Below are 17,146 nucleotides of genomic sequence, written 5' to 3' on the forward strand. Positions count from 1 at the left end.
CTTGACCTAGGGTTGGACCGATAAACTCCCAACCATCTATTCTTGTCTCACATCAAGAATAGAACTCTCACAGTGTCAAACATCAACATGCAACTCAACTAGGTCAACCTTGACCTAAGGTTGCAACAATCTTCCCAAGTCAAACATCAAAATACAACTCGGTCAAGTCACCTCGAGTCGGGTCAACCAGTCAACCTTGACCTAAGGTTGCACCAACAATCTCCCCTTTTGATGTTTGACAAAACCCATAATCAAGTTAGGTTAACTCGATAACCTAACTTAGGTTTTCAACCATCTTCCAATGTCCAATGTTCTTTCCTTGAACATTCTCTGGACATTCTCCCTTAGGTTAATCCGATAACCTAACTTGGGTTCTCAATAATTCTCCAATGAACACTCTCCCTTTTGACACACAAGAAAAAGGAGGGTATCAAGGTCAAGAGTTTCTTCCTAATGAAAGTCTCATACCTTTCATTGAAACTCTTAATTTCCCTTGATACTAAACTCAACAATCAACTTAGTGATAATCCCATATCACTAATCCTCAAAAGTCTTAAGGGTAAAACTCCCCATAAAAGTCAACTCCCCTTGACAATTAGGTAAAACTCCCCTAAAGGTCAACTCCCCTTTGACCATTGCACCAACAATGTCTTTGAGAGTTCCAAACCTTTAGAAATCCAAAACACCACTTCCATAACTGAAATTTCAGACAACAGTGAAAAATCAGAAATTAGGCACGCCCTGATCGGTCCCCAGACCGATCAAATCGCACTCGTGCTACTGGAACTCACTGGATCGGTCTGCAGACCGATCCACAATACTCTGGATCGGTCCGCAGACCGATCAGATCTTCCCTGGATCGGTCCCCGGACCGATCCAGCCACTGAAATCAGAACTTCTGATTTCCCCTTCCGGAAAATCAGAAACTCCTAATAAATTCAAGAAAATTCCAAAAATTGTGAAAATTTGAGGATACATTCCTCATAACATATATTATCATAGAAAAATAGTTTTCTATGAAAATAACTTCCATTTTTCAATCTTGATAAAAAGTTCAAAAACTTTGAAATAGTTCAAGTTTAACTCAACTTTGTATCACAATGTTCAATGATGAATGCAATCACTAAGATGACTTCATCAAGGTTTTTCAAATCAATTTCAAAATGATTTTAAACCTTTTAATTTAGGATCATAATCTTAGGGCTAAATGTACATGACTTGTACACAAGCTTTCCCTATGATCCTCCATTTCTTGAATTAGGCTCATCTAGGTACAAGAACTATGCACCTTGATCCTAACTCATGATCCTAATATCTCACACACATCTAAAGTGTATCAAACACATCCATGTCAATTTTGATGTGAGATATGGGTTTAGGTATCTTAGACTAAGGTCTCATGCATTTTCTAAACACAAATTTGATCTCAATATCAAAATGTGTTTTTCATCCTTAAATCAATTCAATTGATTACTAATGCAAGAGATGATGACATGGCATAAAGTTTGAAACTTAAATAAACATGACATAAAAACTAGCCTAAGCATTATCATGACATTTCAAATGATAATAAAACTAAACATGATGTCATGACATGTGAGGGCAAACAATCATGGCAAGATTTAGCATAAATAAATATACCTAGATTACCTATCTAAGTATCCTTAACCACTTGGCTAACTTCAAATTTAATCCTAGATTGCCCCAAAATGTCAAAATCCTAATTTTGACACTTCTTGAACTCTAGATTAATTCATGCCACTTAAGGATCAAATTTATCCTCAAAACTTGGCATGTTTCATTTTTCCTCGAGAGTTCTCTAGATTTTCCCAAATTGTGTCAATTGAGATTAAAAATGAAATTTCCAATCTTTAGTCACATTTAACTCTTCAAAGGAGTAAATGATAATTCCATTTCATTTTCAAAAGTTCTCAAAAACCTTGAAAATGCTCCTTGAGTGTCAATTTCCTCAAAGTTGGGTTAACTACCATTCTAATCGGAGTTGACACTCTCTAACCCATCTATGGGGTAGAGAAGATGCTCCTAGGAACCCAATACCTATTTGAGCTCATTGGGTTCACTAAATATTCACTAGGGATAACTTCCCTAGCAACCCTCCTAATGACCCTCTTAGGCTTTGAGGCCTTGGTCATTTGGGACTCATCAAGATCAACTCTAGGGGTGACTCCCCTTGTGACCTTGGTGGTGGTCTTCCTAGCCCTAGGTTTTGTTCCATAATCGAATGGAGCATTGTGGTAAGTGGGCTTGACCACTTGGGACTTAGATTTGTGACCCAAACCTTTCTTGTCCTGGGACTTTTGACCCTTAGGCCCTAGAGTTGACTTCTCTAAATTTTTAAGGGCCTTTTCTAGGGTATCAAGCCTTGACCTCAAGACTTGATTCTCCTTTTCTATTACCTCAAGTTTTGATTTGTCATTCTTTCTTGAGGTGTTCCTAGGCATGTGTCTAGTTGATTTAGGGTTTCTACCTAGGTTTTTCTTAACCTTAGAAGTGTTAATCATAGGGTTAGCATTCCTAGTAGTATCCCTATCTAGGTTGACATGTTTAGCACCTAAGCACATGTATTGATTTCTAGTGTTAACATGCTTATCATTATTGACTAATGCAATAAAATTACTAGCATGTATCCTACTAGAATTGCACGAATGAGCCTTAAAAGATACCTTAGGGTTTGCCTTAGCTCCCCCTATCGATGTGCATCCCTTGTCCTTGTGAGGTTTCCTCCCCTTCGGACATTGGCTCCTATAGTGTCCCCGTTGCTTGCATTGAAAGCACACCACGTGCTTCTTGCCTTTGCGTGTTGGGACGCCGGCTTCCTTGACCTTTGGTGCCGATGGAGTCTTTCTAACCCTCTTTGGACACTTGCTCTTGTAGTGCCCAAATTCCCTACACTCGAAGCACATTATGTGTAATTTGCTAGAAATTAAAATGCTTGAGTTACCTAGGGTTGAGGATGGATGAACGCTCTCATCTTCATCCCTTCCGGAGGTAGAAGCTTCTTCTTCTTGCTCCGACCTTGAAGAGGAACTCTCCTCCTCTTCTTCTTTAGATGTTGAGTGGCTCTCAACTTCTAAATCTTCTCCTCCATGATGTGAGCTACTTGGCTCACTTAGCTCCTCTTCATGGCTTGAATTTGAGCTTCCCTCATGGAACTTGGCCAAGTTATCCCATAATTCCTTGGCATTGTTGTAACCTATCTTACACAAGATGTTAGTAGGCAATGAAAATTCAATTATTCTCGTTACCTCTTCGTTGATTTCGGATTTGTGAATTTGTTCTCTTGTCCACTCCTTCTTCTCAAGTGGTTTTCCTTCCTTATCCACCGGAGGAGTAAAACCTTCTTGTACACAAAACCAATTCATTATGTTAGTCATAAGAAAGTACTTCATCCTTACCTTCCAATATGCGAAGTCGCCGCATTCGTAGAAGGGTGGAATGGTGATGTCTTCTCCATAGAGATCCATTCTCTAGCTTTGCTCCCACGGGTGTTGATCCGATGAAGAGCGACCTCGCTCTGATACCACTTGTTAGGATCTCTTCGTACGGCTAGAGAGGGGGTGTGAATAGCCTCCCCAAATCGTCGTTTCTTTCTACAAAACGTTAATACAAAGAAACGAAAGAGAAGAAAACCAAACCTTAACACAAGGATGTAACAAGGTTCGGAGATTAGGGCTCCTACTCCTCGGCGTGTCCGTAAGGTGGACGAGTCCAGTCAATCCGTCGGTGGATGAGTCCCCGGAGAACCGGCTAATACAATATACTCCTTGTGGGTGGAGAAACCTCGCCACAAACGTTTGCAACAGCAAACAAAGAGTACAAGAACAGTAAGAAAGGCAATACAATATGAATACAATAGCACTCTACCAATTGTTCGCTTTCTTGTCGACTGGAGGTGAAGCAGCAACTTCACAACCCAAACGCAGCAGCTTGTCGACGACTGGAAGCTCACGCGAAGCTTCGGAGGCGAGCTCAATCAAAGCTTAGTTGAAGCAGAAGCTTTAGCAGCAGAAGAACAGAAGTTCTAGGAAAAGAGAAGAAGTTTTCTGCACAGAAGATCCCTCGTCTCCTTATACCTGCGAAGAAGAAACAGCGAAGAAACTAGCCGTTGCGTCGCAATGGCTAGAACCCTGATCGGTCTATGGACCGATCAGGGGCCCCGATCGGTCCACGGATCAGGAACTTCTGATCGATGCGGGGACCGATCAGGCTTTATCTGATCGGTCCACCGATCAGCCCTCTCGCCTCGGCCGATCGACTCGATCGGTCACCGACCGATCGGTTATCCTGATACTGCGTGTATTGATCGGTCACCGATCGAATATTCATGGTATCCGGATCGATCACGGATCGATCCAGCTCATGGTTTTGCCAAACCAAGTCCAAACCAACATCCGTCAATCTTGACTGTTGGTACATTGCGCCTAGCATCCGGTCACTCCTTGACCTGCTAGGACTCCCCGCTAAGTGTCCGGTCAATCCCTGACCCACTTAGACTTTTCTCTCCGTACCAAGTATCCGGTCACTCCTATGACCTACTTGGACTTCCCATCACCGGATGTCCGATCACCCTTGATCCATCCGGATTTTCCCTTGCCCTCACTCACTCGGACTTTCACCTAGCTTCACTCACTAGGGTTTTCACATCTACCTCCAGTTAGGACTTTCTCCTGGCTTCACTCACGGGACTTTCCACACCTGCCTAACATCCCGTTAGGACTTTCCCCGGCTTCACTCACCGGGACTTTCACACCGCCTAACATCCCAGTTAGGACTTTCTCACTACCGGCTTCACTCACGGACTTTCCACACGCCTAACATCCCGTTAGGACTTTCCCACTGCCAAGCTCCTGCTTGGACTTTTCCGAGCTCCTGCTTGGACTTTTCCATGCAAGTCTCCATACTTGGACTTTTGCCAAGCTCCCTGCTTGGACTTTCCCAGTGCCAAGTCTCCATACTTGGACTTTTCAGGTCAACCAGGTCAATCCTTGACCTAGGGTTGGACCAATAAACTCCCAACCATCTATTCTTGTCTCACATCAAGAATAGAACTCTCTCACGAGTGTCAAACATCAACATGCAACTCAACTAGGTCAACCTTGACCTAAGGTTGCACCGACAATCTTCCCAAGTCAAACATCAAAATACAACTCGAGTCAAGTCACCTCGAGTCGGGTCAACCAGGTCAACCTTGACCTAAGGTTGCACCAACAAATTGTTCTTATCTCTAGGGTGCATCCTCCTTATATAGGAGGCTCCGAGCACCCGGATCCCTTCCGGGCGCCTAGAGTGTGACGTAGCTCTGCCAACCAGAGCGCTCCACATTGCAACGTCGCTTGGGGATAATTTTTGCACTCCGGGCGCCCGAACCACTTTTCTCCAGAAAGTCCTTCTCCTGCAAGAAAGAGTTAGTCCGAGGCAAAGTGCAAATTATATTACCCTGCAAAACAAAGTGTTAGCACAATTATAATAAACAAACAGAGTATTAATTAGATTCCATCTCACCGAGACTAGAATCTAATCAAGATCTCAACTTAGAGTTCCGAAATGGTTCTAAGTTGGATCGGCGCCTACGTTCCCTTCCCGGGAATGCGTCCTCACAATCACTCCACTACAACAAAAACCCTCATAGACATCGGTTTTCCACCGATGTCTATTATATTTTCGACCGATGTCTATGAAGGCGATGTAAAAGGTCTGTCATTTTAGACATCGGGTTAAAATCGGTGTAGTATCACTTAACGACATCGGGTGTAAAATCGATGTAATATTATATGTTAATAACACCAGTTTTGGCAGCGGTATACGACCGATGTAATATTAGTTAATGACACCGGTTTTGTAGCGGTGGAAAACCGATGTAATATCAATATTGTTTAACGACACAAATCTGATTTCCAAAATAGTGAAAAACCACTATTATCACCAAGCAAATCATAAAATTAAGTTAATATTATTAATTCACTAACAAAATCACAAATAAAAATGCACCGATGTATCTAAACACACCAAGTCAATATCCATATAACCAACACATAAATATTCTTCTTACAACATAAAAAGATAATAAATATTGTGCACATCAAGTCGGTATCCACAAATTATACATAACTATTCTTCTTACAACATTAAAAGATAATAGATAGTACACAAATATGTTTCTTACTGGTGCCAACGTTATCCTTCTTGCTCTGTGCATAGTAGCTAAGTTTACCCGTGAAGCTAAACCGGGCACAGATAATCCTCCAGAACTGATGCTTCTTCCCATGTTACCACTGCCAACAATGTTGCCTACAGAGCTTGTAAGTCTTGGCCCTACATTACCCAATACTGGAGAAACTCCCAAACCAGGAACAGAACTACAATTCCCAGAAGCTGAACTTGAGGAAATACCAGTTATTGACCCAGTGACTCCATTAATATTACTACTACTAAAAGCATGATTTCCAACAACATTAATACCCCCTCTATTTGTGACACCAGAGCCATGAGGCATCTGCATGAAAAAAATCCAGAATCAATACTATAAAACACATTCAAAGGATAATATGATGCAGTGAAGTAATGTGGAAATAAACTCATGCCAGACTTGAGATAATGCAACCAAAAGATTGTTTGATGAGAATCGTCCACTAGGAATGCTTCCTCCTGGTTGCTGAACACCACCTGATGGTACAACACCCATTGCAGCCTCTCTGGATGCAAACGAACCAGGCACATTTGGCAGGTTGAAGCTTCCATGAATATTATGCAATCCTTGAAGACCACTTATTTTTTTACAAACTGTAATCAAAATTCCACATATAAGCAAAATTTCACATGAATATGTTAATAAAGTTTATGTAGGAATGTCTAGCCAGAAGGATGGAACCCAGGCACTGCCGCAGACTGGCCAGAAAACAATGTGGTATAGGGTCGGCCTGAGGAGTCCGCAAGATTAGATGTTGAACCATTAAGAGTTGACTGTACCAAGAGACCCAGTAATTTGATCAGCAAAAGCAAGACTAGTAAAAGCACAGGGCATGGGCTAGGTGCTAACAAACTTGGTATGCTAACCAACAAGAAAGAAACAACCGCGTCAAGTTAGTATTTACATAAACTGTATTGAACATCTGCACCAAACAACAAAAGCTACTCATCTCTAACAATTGAAACTCAGCTAAGAATAAGGGATTATACTATTAATACCAAGAGTAAAATTACATCAGATACAAATCCCATACATAAAATAGCAGATAGGCAATTTGGGATGAATATTGAAGTCTATAACTATTTATTCTACTTCTCTCCATCAAGCTAGAACATAATGGAGCATAGACATTGCTGGTGCTTAGTTTGTCAAGTTGTACTTAATAAAGATTTGATTATCAATTTAGTAACCTTGTGATTTCTTAAACCATGCTCTAAAAATTTGTTTGACAGCATAGATAACTTTCTTAAATTGGAACATACCCTAGTGATTTCTCTGTATACACCCTAGTATGATATTTATGAAATCTATCTGGTAATCATGAATAATACCAAGGAGAATCCAGTGATCATGAAAAATAGTTTTAAGTAAAATAAATTAATTCCATCAACGAGAGAAAATATCCCAAATAATCCTCACAAAATGTCTAGATGAAGCCTTTTGCAACTAAGTGTATTTTCTACTGATCAATGTTGTCAACCACAACTATATTTAACAATAAAAACTATAGTTGTTAAATCATACAATTCAAAATTCTCGGGGGCACTACTCAGTTCATAGGCACAAGATCCAGTTATGTTAACAAGAGTATTACATGTCAACTGAAAATGAGATGCAATTAAAAAAAAATATCAAGTAGTATTTCATCAACTTGAAAATATCAGCAGTTATCTCATAAAATTGATTGGTCTAAAAGGAAAACTATGATTTTGTCTCACAAATTTTCCATAGAAAATATATGGAAAGGAGAGAATTAGAAAAACCTGAACATCGAGCATACAGGTTATACAGTCCTATGTCATGCGAATGAGAATAGAAAATGCAATTAATAAATTGAAAATCAGAAAAGCAAGAGTTACATTTAGAAGCCAAGACATTATAACTTTGCCACGTGCTCAAGAAAGACTCAATTCCAGATGCAGTGATCCTTCATTATGCCAGCCAATAAATAAAAACTCTCCGCACATCCGATTGGCAGTTCTGACTATACCCCGAGCTCAAAAAATAAAGCGCACTTTAGATATTAAGTTAGCAAATCATATGAAGTGGCTACACTGGTAGCAGCTAGAAGAATAAATGATGCTAGTCATACTATAAATACTGAAGACTTGTTTAAAGTACTACTAAAAAATTTCTTAGAAATAAAGATTATAATGAAATGTTTTTATCTTCAAAGGAGAAACTGTAACCATAAGATGTAAGTGATTGGCTTCATAGCCCAATTACAACCTAACCAAAAGTGATTCCTTCTTCCTTTTTTTTCCCCCATGAAGAATAAATTAAGCGAGTCAGAAAGACAAGATTTTATCTGGAAACATTCCCAAAGTAAAGCAGGCATGCATTTGTATTAATTTAAGATGGCAATCTATGGCAAGCCCAAAAACAACTAACAAATAAAGGTTTTATCCTATACTCATGCATTATCACACTCCATGAGTCTAACCTCTGGTCTTTATACTGATTTCACCTTTCGCTGTTAACAATGATATACTTATCTCAATCAGTAAAAAGTTGCAGCGGAACTTGCTCAACATACTTACCTCGCAGCAACGACGACAACCACTCCTAGTTCTACGCCTCGTAGAGGGAAAATGGAACAGAAATCAAAATCTATCAAGGACAAATCTCTTAGTGTATTCCTAACGACGACACGAAGCCTGTCCTAAAAGTTCCGATCGAAACCCTAAACCGAGATCAGTAGGGCAAATGAAACAATCTACCGAAAACATCACGACGAACAATGATAGGAGCGTGGAGGAGGAAGATTTACCCCGATGAACAAGTTCTCGACGCCGAAATAACAAGAGTTGAGGGTGAGACAACCAAAATCCACGACGAGCGGTGGGCTGGAATTGGGATCGTTTATAATCAAACACAACATAATAAGGCTGAGAGAAGGGGCGTAGATCTAGGAAGGGGAAGAGGGAGATGAGGCTGAGAGAGATGGTTAGACGACCAGCGACGAGGAGGAAAGTAGTGGTGACATCGCGACGGTATACGGTGGACGGCGCGATATAGGTTTAGGTTTGAAGGGAAGAGTGAAGTGTTGTAAATTTTGGCTAAGTATTGGTGGAAAAATTATATTATTTTATTTTGGTTCATAGACACCGGGTTTTAAAAATCGCTGTTAAAATCGGTGTCTATTAACGAAAAAAAGGTGCTCATAGACATCGCCTAAAAAACTGATGTCTATGAGCGAAAATCTGCACTCATAGACACCAGTTTTTAGAAAAATCAGTGTAAAATACTCAAAGACATCGGTTTTTGCTTAAAATCGTTGTTGTTCCACCGATGTCTATGAGGGTTTTTCTTGTAGTGCTCCCCTTCAGTGACTTACCTAAACTTACCTGTCAGACGTCTGGTCAGCCCTTCGACCCATCTGGACTTCATGCCATACGTCCGGTCAGCCCTTCGACCCGTCTGGACTTCGTGCCAAGCATCTAGTCAGCCCTTCAACCCGTCTGGACTTCGTGCCAACTATTCGATGGGTCCGTCGACCGAGCTGGGCTTCGTGCCAGACATCCGGTCTGCCTGTCGACCTGTCTGGACTTTTCCTTCACACTTGGTTAAAGTGTTAGATCACAATGAACTTAACTTAACCTACTTTGTCATTCATCAAAACTTGAGTTAGACCGTTAGTGCTAACCACACTAACAATCTCCCCCTTTTTGATGCAACGACCACCTGCATTAAGTTAGTGAAAAAGATGCAAGTAAAACAAGCAATTATAAGATTTTTAAGTTAGTCTTGTTTTATATTTGGTATTTTTTATTGTTTAAACTAACTTAAAGCATCTAACTCTCCCCCTTTGACATTCATCAAAAATAATACAGAAAAATAATAAGGAAGTAATGCAATCGAGAAATTGAATTAAAATCAAATTGACTCGAGGGAGTCTAAATTAGAAAACATTGAAAATTTTTCAAAAACTAGTTTTCAAAAATAGGGTTATCAAATTAGATTTGCAAAAATAAGCCAGATTTTTTTAAACGGATTTAAAATATTTTTAAGGAAATATTTTTTAAACACTAATTTCAAAATATTTTTGACTATGGGAAAATAAGTATGAGAGCAATTTATCCTCCCCCTAAACCTGACATAAATTTAAAATGAAACTTTTGAAAATATATACCAGAAAAATATTTAGATTTTCAAAGTATATATATATATATATATTAATTGAGGTAGGATTTTAGAAAAGCAATCTAAGAAATTTAAATAAAATTATTCTTAAAATGATTTTAAAAGAATTTTTTAAAAAATTTTTTTAATTATTTTTAAATAATTTTTAAAAAAAAATTTAAAATGATTTTTAAAGAATTTTTTAAAAAATAATTTTTAAAATGATTTTTAAATAGTTTTTAAAAAACATTTTAAAATAATTTTTTGAAATATTTTTAAAAAAGATTTTTAAAATGATTTTAAATAATTTTTTGAAAGAATTTTTAAAAAGATTTTTTAAAATGATTTTTAAATAATTTTTAAAAGAATTTTTAAAAGGATTTTAAAAATAATTTTAAATAATTTTTAAAAGGATTTTTAAAAGATTTTTTTTAAATGATTTTTAAAGAATTTTTTTAAAAAGATTTTAAAAGAATTTTTAAAAAATATTATTAAAATGATTTTTAAATAATTTTTTAAAATAATTTTTTAAAAAGATTTAAAAAAATGATTTAACTTAATTTAATTTAATTTAATTTAATATTAATTTAATTTAATATTAATTTAATTTAACTTAATTTTAATTTAATTTAACTTAATTTAATTTAATTTTAATTTAATTAAACTTAATTTTAATTTAATTTAACTTAATTTTAATTTAAAGTTCAGCTCTTAGTCATCTCACCCGATCTAAATTTTTAATCAGGGAATCCTATAATTTTTGTGAGATGAAATTAAGTTCGATTTTAGAGTTTGGTTTAACTTTGTGTTAGATTCATGTTTAGCTTTGGGCTCAATAAATAGACATTTTTTGGATAAACTTCTAGGTTATGGTGAGTCACTTGGACATCATTAGAGTAACCATGCCTACGAGGTTTTCCAAATAGTCCTATCAACTGAACTTAGTACAAAACCTTAGTCTAACTAGTTATGATCCGTAAGGGGTAGCTTTAGTTAGTTCCACTTAGTCAAATGCACCAGGTCGAAGTCATATCTTCCTAGACATGCATAGACAAAGCTTCCTTAACCTACTATCATCCAAAACTTCACCAGTACCGTAGGTCAAGTTAAACTAATATCCCTTTGAACTAGTCCTAATTACTCTGCCGGGTAGGTTGGTTTTGGTTACCATGTCGGGTAGATTTATTTTGGAGGTGCCAGCTATTCTGGAGTCTCTCCCTGAATTATTGATCCGATTTAGGTTTTAGTTTTGGTTAAGTTTTAATGTTTAATTTGTAACTTTAAATTTAAGTTTTTAATTTTGAATTAATTGAATTGGTCAAATTATCCTTGTTTAAAAGAGTGTATTTAATGTTTAAATTTTTATTAATTTTTAATTTTGAATTAATTGAATTGTTTAAATTATATCGTTTATCTTTTAACCTTTTATTAATTATTAATTTTGAATTTTCTAGACTATCTTTGTTTAACATGTTATCTTTAACATTTAAGTTTGTTAAATTTAATTTTAATTTTGTTAAAGTGTTTGATTTTATCCTTATATTTTCTTTGCCTTTAAGTTGATATGATTAGTTGAATTTATTAGATTAGTCTTGTCTTTAAAATTTAATTTTTTGTTAATTAAATTATCTTGCGGTTGGATATGATTTTCTGGATTGATATTGCCTAGATTATTAAATAATTTATTAAGAAATTTATTAATTTTATCTAGATCAATATTGACCACATACATCACTATGTATAAGTCCTAACAAATCAGTCGCTCTTTCGCTGTGCCCACTAAAGGGAGTCTTGGTCATCTTACCTAGTAGGCATGACTCGCACGTCTCATAAGATTCAAAATCAAATGAGTCCAGCAAACCATCCTTATGGAGCTGGAATAAGCGCTTGTCATTTATATGACCTAAGCGACAGTGCCAGAGATAGGTTTGGTTCACGTCATTTGACTTGAACCTCTTAGTATTAATGTTATAGATAGGGCTTTCAAGGTCTAGAATGTAGAGTCCGTTCATCAGAGGTGCACTATAATAGAACATATCTTTTAAATAAACTGAACAACATTTGTCCTTTATTATAAAAGAGAAACCTTTCTTGTCCAAACAAAAAACTGAAATTATGTTCTTAGTTAAAGCAGACACATAACAACAATCATCCAACTCTAGTACAAGCCCAGAGGGCAGAGATAGAAACGTGCTCCATTGCCTACACGTAGGTCCACCTCGCCCTTCGCCAATGCCCTGCTATTTCTCAGCGCCTGCACATTAGTACAAATGTGAGAAGCACATCCGATATCTAATACCCATGATGAAGAAATAGATAGATTGACTTCTATAACATATATACCTGAAGTGGAAGTCTCACTTCGCTTCTTCTTGAGATCTTCTAGGTACACCTTGCAGTTCCTCTTCCAGTGACCGGTCTGACTGCAGTGGAAGCAGGTAGCATCCTTGGCGACCCCTCCTTTAGGGTTCAGTGCCTTGCCTTTGCCCTTGGCTTGGGACTTTCCCTTGCCTTTGGGCTTGCCCTTGTGTTTCTGAACCATCAGAACAGAGTGGGGCTTAGCCTTCTTAAGGTTCAGCTCAGCAGTTCTTAACATGCTAAGCAGCTCAGGCAATGACGTTCATATTGTAGTTTAGAATGAACTGACTATAGCTATCCGGCAAGGATTGCAAGATCAGGTCAGTGGCCAGCTCTTGGCCAAGCGGGAATCCCAACCTCTGTAGGTTTTCTATGTACCCAATCATTTTGAGTACATATGGGCCTACGGGAGCCCCATCTGACATCTTGCACTGAAATAGTGCCCTTGAGATCTCAAATCTCTCGTGCCACGCTTGTCCTTGATATAGTTGACGAAGATGTTCAACCATATCATAAGCGCCCATTAACTCGTGTTGCTTCTTAAGCTCAGAGTTCATGGTCGCGAGCATTAGATAGGACACATCTAATGCGTCATCTTTGTCTGCTCGCGTGGCAATGGCAGGAGGAGCCTCCGGAATGGGCTGCTCCAGAACGTACAGTTTACGTTCTTGGGTGAGAACTATTCTCAGATTCCTGTACCAGTCCAGGAAATTTGCTCCGTTGAGCTTGTCCTTGTCAAGGATAGAACGCAGAGAGAAGGTGTTCGTGTTTGACGTCATGGTTATCTACAACAGAAAAATGCAGAAAATAAATATCATATTCTTTTAATCATTTAATTAGGCTTTTAACTAAATGATGCTCCCACTGAATTCTATTATTCATGTGGGACAAGATCCACATCATACTAACCCTTGAGTTAGCTATGGCTAATATGCCCAAGATTTAGTATGATCGGTAGGTAACGATTTACCAATTACATCTCTATGCAACTCTTGTTTATAGGATTATTATCCGCAGTTATATTAAAACTTGAGTTAACTTTGACTAATACGCCCAAGAATTAATATAAATGTGATTTATGTCCTACCTTTCCAACCGTTGGAAGAATGCCTACAGTTAAACTTGATTTAACTAGTTGTACTCAATCAAATTGAGTCTCTACTCACTCATGCGTTGATAGGCGGGACTAAGATTGTCCCTCCGTACCCTACCAAGATAATATGTGTTGCTCTGCTTTGGCAGATTCAACAACACATGTGATCGAGGTAGTGATAGGTATCACGGCATGGTAGGCATTTTTAGAGTTGACGTGATTGAGATCTAATCTAATTGTAGGGTGCATCTTGTACACGATTTAGATCTAATCTAATCGTTAAGGCGCTAATTAACTACTTTACTAGCATGCATCAAATACACACACACAAGCAATTAATTATACTATTTGTGATTAGTTATGGCCCTACTATGATCTTCTCAAGCCAATGAGAAGATCGGATGGTCAACATAGGGTCAACAGCTTCTCAAGCTCCTCCCTTTGACCACCTTGTGTTGCTCGCGCCCTCCTCGTAACTCCGTCTCGAGTGGACCTTCCACGGCTCCAATTTTGTACATTATAATTTTGAAACTCAAGTTACATTCGATTCTAAACTAATTTACAACAAGAATAAATGGAGAAAGGCACGACGCGCAGGTCGCACACAAATGACGGCGCGCAGGCCGTAATATGAATTACAACACAATTTTCAAATCCAATTTGGGTCTTTTGGGCCATGACTATCACAAAACAATACATAATTCTAAATTATGTATTTTCTATAATTTTCTGCAATTTTTACCACAAGTTTTACAATTTTTATGAGTAAAATTCCCGGCGGTCCCGTTTAGTGATTTTCGGGCGCAATCGCGGAACGAATCCCCTTGCGGGGCCAGGGGCAGTACCCCTACCCGCGATATAACCATCGCGATTGTTCCTAAGCGATCCTACAGCGCCTTAGCCCACTGTCCCAAAAAGATTTGGGGCGAAACCTTGCCGTTTCGAAAAAAATCTTCTCGGTAGCCGAAGCCTACAAGTGTCGAAACACTTGTTCTTCGCTTCTACGAGAAAAATACCCATAAAAACCATAAAACCATAAAATTACAGAAAGTTACAGAACTGATATTTTTCTTAAAAATACAAATTAAATTCATACAAGACTTCGCACGTGGCTCTGATACCACTGTTGAGAATTTCGGGCCGCAAAAACCACTTTTTTCGCGTTGCGGAAACCCCGATTCCCATGCCACGGATCCGTGCGAAGTAAAATTTTCGAAAACATTACGAGTACGAGTTTCTTATGCTAGTTCTAAACTAGATCTACAAGGAGAAGGAATTTACCCTCGATGCGATGCCCTTCGCAATCTCGCTCGTCCAACGGTTCGCCGGATCTCTAGATCGTCAAGTGTATGATCCTCTAGAAGTATCCACACGAACAAACTAGGTGGAGAAGACCAAACAAAGGTGTGCTAGCACCTTAGATGGTTCGGCCAAGGAGGAGGAGAGGAAGAGGAGAATGAGAGCAAGGAAGAAGATGAGTTGAATGCCTTGAATTGCATTCACTTGCAATTCAAATGTGGTCGGCCACAATTGTAACCCCCATTCATTTAATGTGGCCGACCATTAAAGAGAGGACTTGTAACCTCCATGAGGTGGCACACACATGTACTAACTATGATGATGTGGCACATCATCATCAGTCCTCCTAATGCCAACTCACAAATGAGGTGGCAAATGGTCAAGTCAAACTTAACCTTTCATCTTCCTTCTTAAGTCAAGTCAAACTTGACCAAATCTCTCTCATGGTTGATCCAATCTAACCATTTGATTCAAACCAACTTAATATAATGAATCTAATTCATTTAATTAAATTGATTCAATGAGTCATAATCTAAATTAGACTCATTGAACACATGAATCAACTTGAGTCCAACTCAATTAGCCCAATTAGGATTACTCTTAATCCAATTTGATTCATCACATGAATCTAATCCTCTTGGTTCATCATATGAACATAATCTCCATCTAATTGTCCTTTGTGTGTGATCCTATAGGTTCTTATAACGTTGGCAATGCTCCTAAACCCATTTAGAAGTATAAGTAATGAGCGGTATCTAGCAACACATCATTACTACCCAAGTTATAAGAATGTTGAGATCCAACATCACCTTGTGACTACTAATTGTGACTCCTCACAATATATGACATTGTCATTCTATCCTAGACATCTAGATTGATCAATGTGAGGCATAGACCGTGTCATCCTCTAATCAATCTAAATCTCGAATCCCAAGTAGACTCACTCGATCAAATGAGCTCAATATCTCATATTGACTCATTTGGGCATGTCCATGCACTTAGTGGTCTCACTCTATCAAAGATATCAATGTCACTCCCGTCATATAGAAGGGATAGATCCCATCTACATCACTCACATCCCTCTGCTTAATTTGTTACATACCGAGTAATCGCCTTTATAGTCCACCCAGTTACGGGTGACGTTTGACGAAGCCAAAGTACGTAACTCCTTATGTAGGGATCCATGGTGACTTCAGGTCCAAGGACTAGTAGTCATACTAATAGCCACATGAGAAAGTATATGACACTCATATAACGATCCATGATACTTTCTCATGGCGGGTCATTCAGTATACATTCTCCAATGCATACCCATGTGTTAACTTGATATCTCCATATCCATGACTTGTGAGATCAAGTCATCGAGTTGACCTATATGCTAGTCTCGTTGCATTAACATTGTCCCTGAATGTTAATACTCGACTAGGAATGATTAAGAGTAGTGTTCCCTATATCATCTCACTATCGATTCAACCAATCTATTGATATAGGTTAGAACCTTCTACTCAAAGACGCTACTATACTTAGTTATTTGGCACCAATACAAGTAAGTATAATAACCAAAACAAATGCCTTTATTAATACACAAGAATATGATACAATAAGTCCATACAACAATCATCAAATGATTGGCTCTAGGGCTCTAACTAACATACTCCAAGGCTTGCACTCGTTGAGTGCTTTCGTTGGACAATCCACTAGCAATTCGAAATGTTACAAGTGAAATTACAATTGCTTTAAAGGAAAAATACCGACAACAATAAGGAATGAAAAAGAAGCGTGTTGTCGAAGGAGCTTCGCAGCGTCGCAGGAGCACAGCACGGCAGAGCAAGCGTTGGAAGATCTTGTTGTGAATTGTTCTTAACTCCAGGGTGCATCCTCCTTATATAAGAGGCTCCGGGCACCCAGATCCCTTCCGGGTGTCTAGAGTGTGATGTAGCTCAGCCAACCAGAGCACTCTACGTTGCGACGCCGCTTGGGGATAATTTTTACACTCCGGGCACTCGGATCCCTTCCGGGCGCCCGGACAACTTTTCTCTAGAAAGTCCTTCTTCTGCAAAAAAGAG

At 38.3% G+C, this 17,146-nt stretch overlaps 1 non-coding gene across 1 annotated transcript; it reads left to right on the forward strand.

Moving 5' to 3' along the window:
• Positions 1 to 6,875: 6,875 nt before the first annotated feature.
• On the forward strand, positions 6,876 to 6,953 carry LOC121978999. Its single transcript, XR_006111300.1, has one exon. It is a non-coding gene; the product is annotated as a small nucleolar RNA snoR35 (small nucleolar RNA).
• The last annotated feature ends 10,193 nt before the right edge of the window (positions 6,954 to 17,146 follow it).

Source organism: Zingiber officinale, chromosome 4B, assembly GCF_018446385.1.
Source record: "Zingiber officinale cultivar Zhangliang chromosome 4B, Zo_v1.1, whole genome shotgun sequence".
Lineage (NCBI taxonomy): Eukaryota > Viridiplantae > Streptophyta > Magnoliopsida > Zingiberales > Zingiberaceae > Zingiber > Zingiber officinale.